Source organism: Malaya genurostris, chromosome 3, assembly GCF_030247185.1.
Source record: "Malaya genurostris strain Urasoe2022 chromosome 3, Malgen_1.1, whole genome shotgun sequence".
NCBI classification, from domain to species: Eukaryota; Metazoa; Arthropoda; class Insecta; order Diptera; family Culicidae; genus Malaya; species Malaya genurostris.
The window spans coordinates 138,367,795-138,382,574 of NC_080572.1; the positions used below are offsets into that span (position 1 = coordinate 138,367,795).

General features: G+C 39.7%; 1 protein-coding gene across 4 annotated transcripts in view; it reads right to left on the reverse strand.

Moving 5' to 3' along the window:
• LOC131438980 (protein unc-79 homolog) overlaps positions 1 to 14,780 on the reverse strand; it is a 676,107-nt gene that overhangs the window by 79,374 nt on the left and 581,953 nt on the right. The gene's annotated exons all lie outside the window — the stretch shown is intronic.

Consider the following 14,780-nt stretch of genomic DNA (forward strand, 5'->3'; position numbering starts at 1 on the left):
GTCCTAGAATCACTGAATTGATCCTCACCACAAGGCCGTTTTCGAATCGGATTGCATGAAACATCGTTTCACCTCTAGCGAAAGAACATCGGATACAGAGTTTGCAAGTCTTGCACCCAACACTACTGCTTGGAGCTCCAAAGAGGAATTGGCATGCTCTGGAATGGTGATACCTTTGATTTCGACACAACAGGAAATCATATTAGTCCTATACGCAACTGTTCCGTACGCCTCCTGAGTAACATCGGTAAACGTATGCAGCTGTAGGTTGTCGTAATCAAACAAACAGCTCCTTTGGAAATAATAGCGAGGGATTGGCATGTTTTCAACATCCGGAAGGCTTTGGAACCAGTTTCTTTACTTTTCTGAAAACGCATTATTGATCTGCTGATCCCACTCACATCCACTACGCCATAGATTTTGCCGTGAAACGTGAAATGAGACAGCTTTCTTATGCGATCGAAGAATCTTATTACGCAGGTGTTAGATAGTCTCTCAATTTAGTGTAAAACGAGAATCCGTCGTACGCCGAACTCTATACTATCTCGAGTACTCGCTCGCATCCAGACACCTTGTCTTCGCTTAAGGAATGGGGCCAGTGTGTTTTGGGGCGTTTCAGAGGGCTATTTTCACGCTTCAAATCTGATTTTCTCAGAAACGGTGACGAATATCAGAAAACCCAACTGACAATCTCTTAGAACCAGATTAGTTCAGATTATTCTATGAAATTTTCAGAATCACTCATTGACATAGCGTTCGGAAAAGTCTTTTTTCTTAAGGAAGAATTGCATATCTGAAAACGCCGTCTTTGAACTTGTTCATTGAATATTTCGCCTTCAAAAGCATGGATCAAAAATCTATCCTGGCAATGTCTAGATCAGGGGTTCCCAAACTATTTTGGGTCATGGACCTTTTTACTAAAATTAACTTAGGCCTCAGACCTCGATCAACAAATTCCTTTGAAAATTCAATTTCTTGCTTTTTTATTATTGATGTAAAATACTTACCGATTTCTGCGGATGATCAAATAAACATAACTGTTTTAGCGTAAATATTTCAAATAACAACTTATATCGAACAATAGGGGTCGATTTCTAAACCTCGTCGACCCCCATAGTCAGTTTTCGTTTACGTCGACCCCCGCAAAAAGGATATCGACCCCAAGGGGTCTATATCGACCACTTTGGGAATCACTGATCTAGATAATATAATTTAGATGCGATTAATGCATAGTAACCCGGGTTGGCGGTTCAATGCATAGCGCACTGGTCTTACAAACTAGTTGTCGTATGTTCGAGCCCCGACCTGGAAGGATTCGTAGTGTCAGTAGGATCGTAGCACCAGCCATGCAATGGCTCTGTACACTCTTAATCGGCAGCGAAGTCTGTTGAAACAGAAGGTCAAATTCCACTACAGGAATGTAATACCAAGGCTATATAATGCATAGAAACATATATGTTGTCGCTATAAAAATGAAGTGAATGTTATTTTTGTGACGGTGAGTCGATTTCTATAGACGCGCCACTTTTTCTGCTCTTGTTTCCTGGTAACGTAACGAAACATGAGAGAAAAAATAAATCGGTTCAACAAGGCTGCCAAACAAGTGGAAGCTTTATTGGATTTTATGTGATGTAGTCAAACTTGTGAACGAAAATATCAAAACTTTCTTGGGCACCCGGCCACATCGAGAGTTATTTTGCACATTTGCGAGAGAGCATGGAGGGAAATTCGATCGCCGATTTGATTCTTTGTTTTTTCGCCTCGAATCGGGCGCGCCTTCATCGCCTTCATCGGGCGCGGTTCGCTTTTTCGAGCGCTCCCAAGTAATAATTTATTTATTTTATTTTTCGCACGGATAGTCAAACATCGCTCGTGGGCTTCTTATAGCCTAAGTATATAGTGCTATCAAATTTAGTGAAATTTAAGAAAAATGAAGTGTATAGTGGATTCTTGCTTTGACATTGACAACCGCTTCCTATGGAAATGCGAATATTGCGACAAGGCTTATCACGCCGCTTGAATTGGAGTCCAACGACATCAGGAACATTTAATCTTGGCATTAATGGTGCCAGTGGTGCACCATTGTGATGGTGCCATCACAATCAAAAGTCACTACTTTGAAATTTTCGATAGTGTCGAGTGCTTAGTCATTGACGTGAAGCAGTCATTACTTAATATCGGCAAAAATGACAATAGGATTTGCGGCAATCTAGGTCAGCGTATACAGTCATGCGAGGCCTCTCTGTATACAGCCATAAGCGACGTCTTCAAATCGAACAAATCCACAACAAAATTATGAATAAAATAAGTAAGCGTCTTTCTCGCCTCTAAAACGAATTTATGCTTCCTTCGAAAATTGTCGAACCCCCCACCGCTGCATTCAATCCTATCTTTGAAGAATTGAGTGATGAAGTCAAATCAATCTCGAATATCGTCGCTAAAGACGTGGAAAATACTCAGTCTAAAACTCTAGCTGAACAATTGAAAGCAGACAAACCACCAAAACCAATAGAAAAAAGACACTTGCAACGAGCATGGCTGGCGCTTCATAGGGAATAAAAAAACTTTGAAGAGTAACTGGAGTGAAAAGGTCCGTAAACAGCGCAATCGTTTTGTGTTTTAGTGTAGAGTAGCCGTTTTTTAACCAATCATTATAAATATTACATGACGAAAAATATTTGTTTTCGATGTGAGTACATTTTGTAAAATTATTGTATTTTGTGAAAAAAATTTTGTGACTAAATAATACATAAAATTACAGTTGCCCTGAAGATGAAGGTATAACCTTCGAAACGTTGGTCTTTAACGAAAAATAAATGTTTGGACGAGAAGCCAATTGACCAAAAAGCCATCTCTTTATTTGAAACAACATTAATTGGTCGCACCCGCATCAAATAAACTATATATAGCATACATGAAGGATCAATCATCCAACGTGTGCATCGACGGACAAACTCCAACAAGTATAAAAATGCTGCTCGTCTCCGAAGGAATTCCAGTGTGACTGAAATTCTGGTATATCGCATGAAAAGCCCAGACAAAATGAAAGAAATTCATCAAAATTTAATAACCTCCTCTTTTGAAGTAATTCTAGCAACTGAAACTAGCTGGGATGAAAGTGTCAGAAGCGAAAAAGTATTTGGAAATAACTTTAATGTATTTCGGCACGATCGAAATTTATCTCTGTGTCAGAAATAATCTAGAGGTGGAGTCCTCATAGCCTTCCTTTACTTCTGCAGAAATTATTACTCCTAAATATAAAGAATTGGAACCCCCCAACCCCCGAAAATTCAAACAAATCATAAATTATTCTTTTAATCTTTAGACACAGTCATTTCGAATATGGAACTAGCAGTAAAGCTTCATATTTTCGGCCACTTCAACCAACGTCATGCGGACTTCATTTCTGACATTGAAAATGAATCCATCTTACTTCCCGTCGTAGGAGAAAACGCAACATTGCATTACTTTTTCGACAAAATTTCTAATTTTGGTCTGCATCAAGAAAACTGCATCGTAGAAAAATCGACAAAATGCCTATTTAGATTTATTTCACAAATTGCACAGAAGACTTTTGTGTGAATGCATCAAACCTGCCATTATGAAAAAAGGAAGCATTTTTCAAAGCAATTGAATATTCATTATATTCACACAATGCATCCCTTCCCTGCGACTTGGAGTATGAGGAAGTGCCGGAATACAATAAAATTGACTTTGAAGAAGTCAAGCGTAGACAAAGTACAATCAATTGGCGAAATGTATTGAAAGTAGAAGGAAATGTCGACGACGAAGTAGACAAATTTTAACAAATTGTAAACAATATATTAGCAGAAACTTTAACAAAGAAAAGAAGAAGGAAAAATTATAATAGCAAATTACCTGTGTGGCTCAATTCACAACTGAAACATCTGAAAAATAGAAAGCAAAAAGCACACAAAATTTACAAACACGAAAACAGTGCCACTCATCTCCAAAATTACATAGACCTCTGCAATCAACTCAAAATAGCCATAAATGCATAGCCTTTTGGAGTGGCTTGAATCATACTTAACGAATCGTGTACAAGTACTTCGCTTCCAAAACATAAACTCTGAACTAATTAATGTAACGTCTGGCGTAACTCAGGGCACTCACCTAGGGCCTCTTCTTTTCATTTCAAATATAAAGGACATTTCCATCATACTCAAAAATCTAAAAGTGTTTATATATGCAGACGACATGAAACTCTTCATGCAAATTAAAAATATCAACGACGCTGTAATATTCCAGAACGAAATCAATCTATTCCACATTTGGTGCTGAAAAAAGTTTTCTTCAACTCAATGTAAAAAAATTCAACTCAACAACTTTCAGTAGGAAAAACGAAACCCAATCTGTAGACATATTTTTAGGAAATCAAATAGTAGAAATAAGTAAAATTGTATGAGATGTAGGTGTAATTTTGGACTCCAAATTAACATTTGTGGAACATTACAACACAGTAATCGATAAAGCAAAAAGTATGCTGGGCTTTATCAAACGCTTCAGGTATAATTTCCAAGACCCATATACTATAAAATTGCTATATAGTACATATGTCAGACCCATTTTGGAATATTGCAGCCTAGTATGGAATCCATATAACATTATTCACGAAGACCGCATTGAATCGATACAAAAACAATTTCTTTTTTATTACCTTATCTTACATAACAGCTATAGGCCTGGGGTGTCCTTTGCTGTATCAAGCATACGTCTCCACATAACTCGGTCCATGGCTACTCGTCGCCAGCCACTCAAGGCACGGATGCTTCTGAGATCACCCTCCACTTGATCGATACACATGGCTCGCTGCGCTCCTCTTCTTCTTGTACCAGTCGGATTAGATTCAAGAACCATTTTAACTGGGCTGTCGTCCGACATCCTTATGACGTGCCCAGCCCATCGTAGACGTCTGATTTTAGCTGTCCGTACGATGGGTGGTTCTCCTAGCAGCTGTTGCAATTCGTTATTCATACGCCGTCTCCATCTGCACTCCGCCATAGATGGTCCTCAGTACCTTTCTTTCGAAAACACTGAGGGCGCGTTGGTCCTCTGCCAGCATAGTCCAGGTCTCGTCGCCATAGAGAACAACCGGTCTAATGAGCGTTTTGTAGATGGTCAATTTCGTGCGGTTGCGTACTTTTCTCGATCGGAGGGTTTTTCTGAGTGAAAAGTACGCACGATTCCCTTCCAAAATACGTCTATAAATTTCTCTGCTGGTGTCATTATCGGCGGTCACCAGTGAGCCCAAATACACGAACTCGTCAATCACCTCGATATCGTCACCGTCTATCAATATTCGTGGTAGGAGGGGTAGTGTTTCTTCTCTAGAGCCTCTTCCTCTCATTTATTTTATTTTCGACGCATTTATGGCCAGTCCGATATGCTTAGCTTCAGCTTTCAGTCCAATGTAGGTTTCCATCATCTTCTCAAGGTTACATGTCACAATATCAATATCGTCAGCGAATCTAAAAAGTTGTACGGACTTTCGGAAGATCGTGCCACTCGTGTCGATCCTCGCTCTTCGAATCACACCTTCCAGGGCAATATTGAACAAGATACAAGAAAGTCCATCATCTTGACGTAGCCTTCTCCGATATTCGAAGGGACTCGAGAGCGTCCCAGATACTCGGACGTAGCACATCACTCTATCCATCGTTGCTTTGACCAATCGCGTCAGTTTAACCGGGAAACCGTATTCGTGCAAGTTGGTAAACGACTGGACAACTGGTTATTAGCGACTGATTACCGTCCTTGTGTCAGTGTGGGACTCTAAACAGTGCTGACACGATGGCCCTTCGGCGAGACAGGAGGTTGGTGCAGGCCTAACAAGCCGCCCGGAAAACACTTGTTACGAATAATCAGGATATAAATACGACTCGGAACAATCGGCAAAGACCTACGCGACGAAATAAGGACTACGATTAGAAGCTTGGCACATGGAACTGCAAATCGCTTGGCTTCCCAGGATACGACCGAATGCTGCATGATGAGCTTCAAATCCGCGGCTTCGATGTCGTAGCACTGCAGGATTTCTTTTATATGCACTTCGTTAATTAAACTGGACAGCATTTCCTCTACTATCATATGAAGCACGCTGCATGCTTATCAATATACAAACACTTAAAGACTTTACAATGCTTTATTTTGTCAGCGACATTATATCTCAACGCATTCAATCAGCTTCATTATTATCGCAATTAAATTTTTATAAACCTAGCCGTCAACTACGTTCCAGGAAATTATTTTTAGAAAAACGTACTAGAACAAATAATGCAAAATACAGTCTAGTCAATCGAATAATGCGCCATTACAACCTATACTGCGAACATCTTGACCTTACTATGTCAGGAAATCAAATTAAATCTCAACTTTGTCGTAGAAACAATGCGTAGTATGTAAGTGAACATTGTAAATAATTTATATGTAGTCTACATTTTCTTGACGAAATGAATAAATAAATAAATAAATAAATAAATAAATAAATAAATAAATAGATGTAATATGCAGAGCGAGCCCCGTGGTTATACGCAACCTACTGGCCTCAACTCTTATGTGTGCGCGTTGTTCAACTCTTCGTTCTTGCGTCGTCTTCTTCAATAGCTCCTTCGTCCCTTTGTCTTTTTACAGTTTTTTTAGACGGTTTAGCCAAGCTTTTATCTGACTGCTATTGGTGCAGACGGATAGGTCCTTCAAACCGATGAAGATCTGTGGTGAGACTGGACGAATAACGGTAATTAACACACCTTGAAAATGGGTGAACTTTTTAACCATTTCAAACAGAGATAAGGAATGTGTCGGAAGCTTCAAACTTTTTACCGTGTGGGCACTTTTTATCAGGGCACTGATCTTTTGTAGAAATGTGTCAATTCACGCGCGCTGATTTCTTTTCAAGTCGTAAAACTTCGGTAATTCACGTCACACGTAGCGGTTGCGGTACACCTTCAACTCCAAACGACTGACCAGTTCCTTCTCTAAAAGTGTAACGAGAAACCTTCATCCTGAAGGGCTATCGTATCCACCGCATTCTCTCCGTAGCGTTGCGTAACAAGCATCATTCGGAATATCACGAAGGCTTTGGTTGGATACCGTGGAAATTGCAGTTTAAACCGCTAGACAGCCTTACCGCTTGTAGCAGAGGGTTTTGTCGATCTTTACATGCTTTGATGTCGCAACGGAAACTCAAATTGCAGCTATTCCGTGTTCGTTTAAGCATAACTGATACAACTTCTACCTACGTATTGACCAAAAAGCCATCTCTTTATTTGAAACAACATTAATTGGTCGCACCCGCATCAAATAAACTATATATAGCATACATGAAGGATCAATCATCCAACGTGTGCATCGACGGACAAACTCCAACAAGTATAAAAATGCTGCTCGTCTCCGAAGGAATTCCAGTGTGACTGAAATTCTGGTATATCGCATGAAAAGCCCAGACAAAATGAAAGAAATTCATCAAAATTTAATAACCTCCTCTTTTGAAGTAATTCTAGCAACTGAAACTAGCTGGGATGAAAGTGTCAGAAGCGAAAAAGTATTTGGAAATAACTTTAATGTATTTCGGCACGATCGAAATTTATCTCTGTGTCAGAAATAATCTAGAGGTGGAGTCCTCATAGCCTTCCTTTACTTCTGCAGAAATTATTACTCCTAAATATAAAGAATTGGAACCCCCCAACCCCCGAAAATTCAAACAAATCATAAATTATTCTTTTAATCTTTAGACACAGTCATTTCGAATATGGAACTAGCAGTAAAGCTTCATATTTTCGGCCACTTCAACCAACGTCATGCGGACTTCATTTCTGACATTGAAAATGAATCCATCTTACTTCCCGTCGTAGGAGAAAACGCAACATTGCATTACTTTTTCGACAAAATTTCTAATTTTGGTCTGCATCAAGAAAACTGCATCGTAGAAAAATCGACAAAATGCATATTTAGATTTATTTCACAAATTGCACAGAAGACTTTTGTGTGAATGCATCAAACCTGCCATTATGAAAAAAGGAAGCATTTTTCAAAGCAATTGAATATTCATTATATTCACACAATGCATCCCTTCCCTGCGACTTGGAGTATGAGGAAGTGCCGGAATACAATAAAATTGACTTTGAAGAAGTCAAGCGTAGACAAAGTACAATCAATTGGCGAAATGTATTGAAAGTAGAAGGAAATGTCGACGACGAAGTAGACAAATTTTAACAAATTGTAAACAATATATTAGCAGAAACTTTAACAAAGAAAAGAAGAAGAAAAAATTATAATAGCAAATTACCTGTGTGGCTCAATTCACAACTGAAACATCTGAAAAATAGAAAGCAAAAAGCACACAAAACTTACAAACACGAAAACAGTGCCACTCATCTCCAAAATTACATAGACCTCTGCAATCAACTCAAAATAGCCATAAATGCATAGCCTTCTGGAGTGGCTTGAATCATACTTAACGAATCGTGTACAAGTACTTCGCTTCCAAAACATCAACTCTGAACTAATTAATGTAACGTCTGGCGTAACTCAGGGCACTCACCTAGGGCCTCTTCTTTTCATTTCAAATATAAAGGACATTTCCATCATACTCAAAAATCTAAAAGTGTTTATATATGCAGACGACATGACACTCTTCATGCAAATTAAAAATATCAACGACGCTGTAATATTCCAGAACGAAATCAATCTATTCCACATTTGGTGCTGAAAAAAGTTTTCTTCAACTCAATGTAAAAAAATTCAACTCAACAACTTTCAGTAGGAAAAACGAAACCCAATCTGTAGACATATTTTTAGGAAATCAAATAGTAGAAATAAGTAAAATTGTATGAGATGTAGGTGTAATTTTGGACTCCAAATTAACATTTGTGGAACATTACAACACAGTAATCGATAAAGCAAAAAGTATGCTGGGCTTTATCAAACGCTTCAGGTATAATTTCCAAGACCCATATACTATAAAATTGCTATATAGTACATATGTCAGACCCATTTTGGAATATTGCAGCCTAGTATGGAATCCATATAACATTATTCACGAAGACCGCATTGAATCGATACAAAAACAATTTCTTTTTTATTACCTTATCTTACATAACAGCTATAGGCCTGGGGTGTCCTTTGCTGTATCAAGCATACGTCTCCACATAACTCGGTCCATGGCTACTCGTCGCCAGCCACTCAAGGCACGGATGCTTCTGAGATCACCCTCCACTTGATCGATACACATGGCTCGCTGCGCTCCTCTTCTTCTTGTACCAGTCGGATTAGATTCAAGAACCATTTTAACTGGGCTGTCGTCCGACATCCTTATGACGTGCCCAGCCCATCGTAGACGTCTGATTTTAGCTGTCCGTACGATGGGTGGTTCTCCTAGCAGCTGTTGCAATTCGTTATTCATACGCCGTCTCCATCTGCACTCCGCCATAGATGGTCCTCAGTACCTTTCTTTCGAAAACACTGAGGGCGCGTTGGTCCTCTGCCAGCATAGTCCAGGTCTCGTCGCCATAGAGAACAACCGGTCTAATGAGCGTTTTGTAGATGGTCAATTTCGTGCGGTTGCGTACTTTTCTCGATCGGAGGGTTTTTCTGAGTGAAAAGTACGCACGATTCCCTTCCAAAATACGTCTATAAATTTCTCTGCTGGTGTCATTATCGGCGGTCACCAGTGAGCCCAAATACACGAACTCGTCAATCACCTCGATATCGTCACCGTCTATCAATATTCGTGGTAGGAGGGGTAGTGTTTCTTCTCTAGAGCCTCTTCCTCTCATTTATTTTATTTTCGACGCATTTATGGCCAGTCCGATATGCTTAGCTTCAGCTTTCAGTCCAATGTAGGTTTCCATCATCTTCTCAAGGTTACATGTCACAATATCAATATCGTCAGCGAATCTAAAAAGTTGTACGGACTTTCGGAAGATCGTGCCACTCGTGTCGATCCTCGCTCTTCGAATCACACCTTCCAGGGCAATATTGAACAAGATACAAGAAAGTCCATCATCTTGACGTAGCCCTCTCCGATATTCGAAGGGACTCGAGAGCGACCCAGATACTCGGACGTAGCACATCACTCTATCCATCGTTGCTTTGACCAATCGCGTCAGTTTAACCGGGAAACCGTATTCGTGCAAGTTGGTAAACGACTGGACAACTGGTTATTAGCGACTGATTACCGTCCTTGTGTCAGTGTGGGACTCTAAACAATGCTGACACGATGGCCCTTCGGCGAGACAGGAGGTTGGTGCAGGCCTAACAAGCCGCCCGGAAAACACTTGTTACGAATAATCAGGATATAAATACGACTCGGAACAATCGGCAAAGACCTACGCGACGAAATAAGGACTACGATTAGAAGCTTGGCACATGGAACTGCAAATCGCTTGGCTTCCCAGGATACGACCGAATGCTGCATGATGAGCTTCAAATCCGCGGCTTCGATGTCGTAGCACTGCAGGATTTCTTTTATATGCACTTCGTTAATTAAACTGGACAGCATTTCCTCTACTATCATATGAAGCACGCTGCATGCTTATCAATATACAAACACTTAAAGACTTTACAATGCTTTATTTTGTCAGCGACATTATATCTCAACGCATTCAATCAGCTTCATTATTATCGCAATTAAATTTTTATAAACCTAGCCGTCAACTACGTTCCAGGAAATTATTTTTAGAAAAACGTACTAGAACAAATAATGCAAAATACAGTCTAGTCAATCGAATAATGCGCCATTACAACCTATACTGCGAACATCTTGACCTTACTATGTCAGGAAATCAAATTAAATCTCAACTTTGTCGTAGAAACAATGCGTAGTATGTAAGTGAACATTGTAAATAATTTATATGTAGTCTACATTTTCTTGACGAAATGAATAAATAAATAAATAGATGTAATATGCAGAGCGAGCCCCGTGGTTATACGCAACCTACTGGCCTCAACTCTTATGTGTGCGCGTTGTTCAACTCTTCGTTCTTGCGTCGTCTTCTTTAATAGCTCCTTCGTCCCTTTGTCTTTTTACAGTTTTTTTAGACGGTTTAGCCAAGCTTTTATCTGACTGCTATTGGTGCAGACGGATAGGTCCTTCAAACCGATGAAGATCTGTGGTGAGACTGGACGAATAACGGTAGTTAACACACCTTGAAAATGGGTGAACTTTTTAACCATTTCAAACAGAGATAAGGAATGTGTCGGAAGCTTCAAACTTTCTACCGTGTGGGCACTTTTTATCAGGGCACTGATCTTTTGTAGAAATGTGTCAATTCACGCGCGCTGATTCCTTTTCAAGTCGTAAAACTTCGGTAATTCACGTCACGCGTAGCGGTTGCGGTACACCTTCAACTCCAAACGACTGACCAGTTCCTTCTCTAAAAGTGTAACGAGAAACCTTCATCCTGAAAGGCTATCGTATCCACCGCATTCTCTCCGTAGCGTTGCGTAACAAGCATCATTCGGAATATCACGGAGGCTTTGGTTGGATACCGTGGAAATTGCAGTTTAAACCGCTAGACAGCCTTACCGCTTGTAGCAGAGGGTTTTGTCGATCTTTACATGCTTCGATGTCGCAACGGAAACTCAAATTGCAGCTATTCCGTGTTCGTTTAAGCATAACTGATACAACTTCCACCTACGTACAGGTTCCACCTTTTGGCAAGGGGAAGTTTTCGAAAATTGTCACAGTTTTTGATCCGATGATTCAGTCCGTCACAGATTCTACACGGTACTCTTTCCTGTGCTGATAAAATCGAACGTACCAATGTATCGTGCGCATACACGTATTCTTCATTTCGGCTATTTGTTTTACTATTTTTAAAAACAATATTCGACAGATATTGATGCGTGTCCGTTTGCCACGACTTCGCTTTCGTCTTGTACGATACTCTTGAGGAAGCTCGATAACGTCTGTAACGTCACGTTCATCTGTACCGTACCCATCCAGCTGTGGGGTAAATCGGTAGCTTGCAAATGATCAGTGAGTTGTTGATATCCACTGCGCCAAAAACCTTGTTGTAAAACGTGAAATTAGACAGTATTCCGAATTAATATTAGATTAGACAGGTATTAGATAGTTTCCCGATTTATTGTAAAAAAATGAAAATCAGTCGCTCGCCGGATCAAGGTTGAGAAAAAATCGATCCTCGATAATCGATACTGAAAATCAGTCATAGTGAAATATCAGTCATTGTTCCGGGATAGCGGGGCACTGGTCTTACAAACCAGTTGTCGTATGTTCGAGCCCCGACCTGGAAGGATTTGTAGTGTCAGTAGAATCGTAACACCAGCCAAGCAATGATTTTGTACACTCGGAATCGACTGCGAAGTCTGTTGAAACAGAACAGAGATGCCAGGTAAAAATTTCAAATATTTTCAAACAAGGTTGCAAAAGTCTGTATATCCGAAAAAAAAATTTGCAGTTAGCAAGTATGTCTTTATTTCTCTATGAAGACTGATACGCTAAACTGACTTGGCGAGAAAAAAAAGGTCGCGACAATTTCAAATGTCTGTACATTTTGACGAAAGTCTGCGAAAAACTTGATTTTAAAAAGTCTGCACAACTAAAAATGTCTGCAGCACTATGTACAAAATCTGCAGATTTACAGACAAATCTGCAGATATGGCATCTCTGAAACAGAAAGTCAAATTCCACTACAGGAATGTAATACCAAGGCTTTGCTTTTTTTGAAATATCAGTCACATTAGCTGACTATGATATTCATTTCACTTGTCAATCGAGTTTCTTTCGGTAAAGTGATATCAAATATATTATATATCAATATGGATCACTTAAACGAATCCAATAAAAATCGAAAAAGATATCACAGTAACATCATCTTGTGACAAAAAAGGCTATTAGTGCAGTCATGTTTAACAGTCTGCGTTTAGCGTGCATCCAGAATTGAAATGTTAAAAATAATTGAGGTTCCTATGCCCGGTGAAAAATGAACGTCGACCCTAGTACAAAATGGGCGGGCAATTCGTTTCCTGGTGAAAACAAAGACTTGTCAAAAAAAGTGAATTAAATACTTCCACGACATTTGATTTGAAGATTGGAAATTACCATAACATTGGAAAACATTTCAACTATGGTAAGTAAAATATGCTAAATAATTCATCTGAGGGTTTTAAACCACATTTTTATTTACAGGATTCTAAAAGAAGCTAAAAAACGCTACGAGAAAAAACTAAGAATAAATGGAATGGATCCGTGTAAAGTCCGCACTTTCACACAAGAAGTTCCAATGAATGTGAGCTTTGAATTTATATATAATTATATGGTAATCGAACCAAATCCATACACTGGCGCAGCTAAGGATAGTTTCAAAGGAATGCAGGCTAATTTTTGGTTCCAACAAGGATGGGTGAAATGTGTTAGTGGGAGAAAAATCAACGATATATTTGTTGTTCACGGCAAAGTACTACATTCGTTCAACCTACGTGCTAGTCCACTGAAACCGTGGATATGAATTCATCAAACGGGAAAAATTTTAGCCGCACATTGTGAATGTGCCATTGGACTACTAGAAACTTGTTCGCACGTTGGAGCAACATTGTTTACTCTTGAAGATATACAAAGAAAATTTCTTGACAAACAGGTATTTTAGTGATTTATTAATTTTTAGTTTGACGTAAAGCCGCCATGACTAAGTTCAGTTTTTGCAATGACTGAGCGGAAATATATATTGGAGAAGCCAAGTGAAAGAAAAACTAACAGAAAAGATGAATTTTTGGAAAAAGATACGCTCAGAGACAGGACTCGAACCTGCGTTCTTATGCATTCCGTGCATACGTGCTACCATTTCGCCACTCTGATCTTGCTTTAGCCACACTAAAACTCACAGACATGGTAGCAACGTACATCGAACATGGTCTACATCCTGGCCGTCACCCGACCGACACCTTATATCCAAACATCTTCTCTGTCCATCAAACACTAGTCCTCTCGCTTTATACCTATTTCTCCGATCAAGCATTGAGTAGGAGAGTGTATTTATAATCGTATGTCACCTTCTTTAATGGTGCCAGTCACTGGCTGGACATCGTCAGCGACAGACCCCTATGAAGGTTGTATTGATTGTCTGCCCTTTCCTACCAGAAGCAGATTGTTACGGAAAATCAAACCGCAATTGTTTTTAACGATTTATTAATTTTTAGTTTGACGTAAAGCCGCCATGACTAAGTTCAGTTTTTGCAATGACTGAGCGGAAATATATATTGGAGAAGCCAAGTGAAAGAAAAACTAACAGAAAAGATGAATTTTTGGAAAAAGATACGCTCAGAGACAGGACTCGAACCTGCGTTCTTATGCATTCCGTGCATACGCGCTACCATTTCGCCACTCTGATCTTGCTTTAGCCACACCAAAACTCACAGACATGGTAGCAACGTACATTGAACATGGTCTACATCCTGGCCGTCACCCGACCGACACCTTATATCCAAACATCTTCTCTGTCCATCAAACACTAGTCCTCTCGCTTTATACCTATTTCTCCGATCAACCATTGAGTAGGAGAGTCCAGCCAGCGACTGGCACGATGTCCAGCCAGCGACTGGCACCATTAAAGAAGGTGACAAGCGATTATAAATACACTCTCCTACTCAATGCTTGATCGGAGAAATAGGTATAAAGCGAGAGGACTAGTGTTTGATGGACAGAGAAGATGTTTGGATATAAGGTGTCGGTCGGGTGACGGCCAGGATGTAGACCATGTTCGATGTACGTTGCTACCATGTCTGTGAGTTTTAGTGTGGCT